This window comes from Parus major, chromosome 1 (genome assembly GCF_001522545.3).
Source record: "Parus major isolate Abel chromosome 1, Parus_major1.1, whole genome shotgun sequence".
Lineage (NCBI taxonomy): Eukaryota > Metazoa > Chordata > Aves > Passeriformes > Paridae > Parus > Parus major.
In genome coordinates this window covers 5,026,200-5,029,746 of record NC_031768.1, presented here as the reverse complement: position 1 = coordinate 5,029,746, position 3,547 = coordinate 5,026,200, and positions in this window count along the sequence as shown.

Sequence of the window (3,547 nt, the reverse complement as noted above, 5' to 3'; positions counted from 1 at the left end):
CTCTGGGTTGTTTTTTTAATGCCAGTTCAAGCTTGTAAGCGTGTTAGACTGTAAGAAATCAGTGCAGAAGACCCCTGGCTGTCAGTGTGAGTGTTTCTGTGTCTCCAGAGCAAGACCAGTCCTGCCAGCAAGAGCTCCTTGCCCTCATGCTGCTGTTCATGCTGCTCCCCACACACACAGTGCTCTGTCCTCAGCTTCATCTCCTTCTCCCAGTCCAACAGTGTGGGCTGACTTCATCTTGCACATCCTTCTTGTGTGACACCTGAAATGCTGCTGTGGCTGGCAGCAAGTGCAGACCCCTGCCTTCCCCTTCCCTTTTGGCAGCCCCCTCGAAGGGGGAAAAGGGGATCCTGATGCCACAGCCTGAGGGGCAGAAGGCCAGCATCACCCCTGTGCACAGAGAGGTTTATTTTAATGTTGTCATGTCCAATGTTTCAGCAAAAGGCCAAAGGCTGCCCAAGCACAGAGAGCTGCAGGAAGTGTGAGGGATCAAGTTCCACCTTCCAGCAGGCTGAGCACGGAGCTGGACAGGTTAAGAAATACCCTGGTGTGGTACCTCAGGCCCTAAACCAGGCCTCTGCTTTCAGCCAGGGCAGCTATTGAGGGATCAGAGCTCCTCAGCACCTCGTCAGCAGCAGCCCCCAGGCTGGAGCTGAGAGCAGGGTGCTGCCCAAACCCCATTTTTGCAAGACCTTCTGACAAATGAGTCACAGCCTAATGACAGCCCTGGGACCCAGCTGTCCCCAGCTGAGGAGCTGCCCCTCCTCATCACCAGCAGGAAAATTACTGGGTACAATCAGCTGTGCTGGCTCTGCAGATAAAAGGAGGACTTCAGTCCAGGAAGCTGCCTTATGAAAGCAATAAATTCCCTTGAGGGAGAACAAAAAAAAAAAAAAAGAAAAAAAAGCACAACCACCAACCCACACTCGTGTTGCTGATGGAAGTGCTGCTACCTTTTGTCACGTGCTGGAGGATGGTGGGTGAGGGCAGAGCCCACAGGACCTGACTCGTGGAGGGCACTAAGAGCAGCCAGCTCACCTGCCACCACCCTGTCCCATGGAAAAATCCACCTCTAGTTAGAGGAAAAGCCAAGTGCTGTTTACCCTGCAGGTCTCACTGATCTTTCAGGAGCTAGAAGCATGCCATAACTTCTCTCACACCTGCCAAATCCCAGGCTTGGGGAGGTCACTGCCTCCTCCAGTGGCAGGCAGCTGGGTTTGTGTGCCCAAAAAAACAGGGCAAGGGGCCCGTGGGCACCACCTGGCCCTGTATTCCCTGTCACAGCCACTGCCTGTACCTGGGGAAGCTGGAGAGCTGGCAATGTCCTGACGCACGGCAAGACCCTCCTGGAGCCAGCAGGAAGGAGCTGATGTGCCCTGTGGGACAAGCAGAGCAGGTGTGACCTGTGAGGGGTGGGAAATGTGCTGTGCTCGGAGCTGCTCATGCCTCATGTTCCTTCCAGGCCTGCAGGCCTGCTCTTCCCAGGATCCCTGGAGCATGGCTCTCCCCACAGCCCCCAGCAGCAGAACAAAGGAAGCTCTTCAGATGTGCTGAATACCCCGTGGGTTGTGCTGAAGCCTTTCTGGGGCTACCTAAAAACAGACACCAGACAAAATTAAGGTAAAGAACAGTTCTATTCATTGAAGGGCCTTCAGGTACATTTAGGGCAGACAAATTCCCCCAGGGGCTGCGCCCAAAACTGGACGATGGGTCATGGGTTTTCACACTTTTGTAAGTTTGGTCCATTTTGGGGGTGAATCTTCCAATTCCAGCTGCAGGTAATGAAGTCATTTACCCCAAGTTTGCTCCCCCCAACTCACTTTTGTTTGCATTTCTCAGGCCCTGAGGCAGTGAGGTGTCCTTGATTCCCAGGCCTGGAGAGGAATTGTGTTGTCTGACCAAAATGGGAAAGCAGCAGCTAACACTCAATGTGGAGTTTAAAGTTATACACCAAAGAATTTCAAGATTACAAATACATGAAAAATAAAAAAGCTAAAATCCTAAGGCAACACTACAAGCAAATGGTGAGCTCTCCTAAAACAGATGGGTGTGAAGGGCTGCTCCAACGCAGTAACAAAAATGTAACTTTTATAACCTATTCCTGCCTTGGCCTGAGGCAGCTGGAATTGTGTTTCAGCTGGCATCATTTTGTTCTGCAGTAACACTTCTACACCAAGTGCGTTGAATAGGTAAAAAAATAAATATTTTTAACAGCAAGTGAGAGCCTCCCTTTTTCCCAGTTTACCCACATTATTCAGATAGTGGGTATCATCAGCAGTACTTCAACTCACAGGCCAATTCAGCTCAACCAGAAGTGGTTTTAACCTCATGCCCTCGCAGCAAGATTTTTTTTCTGCTGGCCAAGAACGAAGGAAAGCCTGTTTTGCCCTGAATTATTTTCTTTAGGCCCTCCCAAAACATTGCTAACCCTTCTCCTGACATCTTCTCAAACCCTCATGTGGAGCTTCAATTGCTTTGATTAAGCCTTTTGAATATTAAATTACATGGGAGGGGAAAACATGGCTTTTTCTTCCCACTTGGTACAGCAGAATCAGGAACATTTTAAAACCAGGTTGTGCCTTCTAGGGAACACAAAAATCACTGGTGGGGCGTGACTGTGGTCACGAGAGGTATTTCCTCCCAAGTGCCCAAAAGTAAAACCTGAGTGCTGCATCCCCACAGGGGTCACAGAATCACTGGATGGTTTGGGTTGGAAGTGACCTTAAAGACCATCTCATTCCACCCCCTGCCATGGGCAGGGACACCTTCCACTATCCCAGGTTTATGAAGGCCCTGTCCAGCCTGGCCTTGGACATTTCCAGGGATCCAGGATTCTCTGGGCTGTGCCAGGGCCTGCCCAACCTCACAGGGAAGATGAGGTGAAAACTATAAAACTCCCTCTGCAAGGAGTCTTTTTGTTGGTGTTTTAAAAGCAGAGTCCCTCTCCCCAGGCACAGATTTTTGTGTCATACCTTCTTGTGAAAGCCCAGAAGCACCCCAGTGTTCTCAGCAGCCTCCCCCCATTTTTTTGGCTGGCTGATTGCTCTCTCCAGTTGTTGCTTCTCAGCCTGAGGATGCTGATGTTTAGCCAGTGGAATCCTGCAGGACATGATTAAATTAAATGCTGCAAGGAAACTGCTCAGGTAGAAGATGGGGCAGTGCAAGCCTGCTGGGGAATGAGCACCTGTGTCCTGTGCTGTCTTGTGTTTTTTAAACTTAGAAACGCCAGCGCTGCAGAACAGCAAGGTAAAATTAGATTTTATGATGTGTACAGGCTGTGAAATACCTGGTGTTCCTGGTGTTCCTGTGTGTTCCTTCTGCATGGCAAAGATTCCAGTGCAGACCCCAGCCCAGCTCCTCCTCTGCTCTTAACCCAGGCACAGGCAAAGCAGGAAAACCCATCTCAAAACACCTGCTGTCCTCAAAAAAACCAATTGTGTGTGTGTCTGTTGGGCTGGTGATACTGAAGAGCCCGAGTGCACAGCAGCTCTGGGGATGGTGGTGGTGGGAAAATATCATGGTTTAAACCCAGCCAGCAACACAGCCT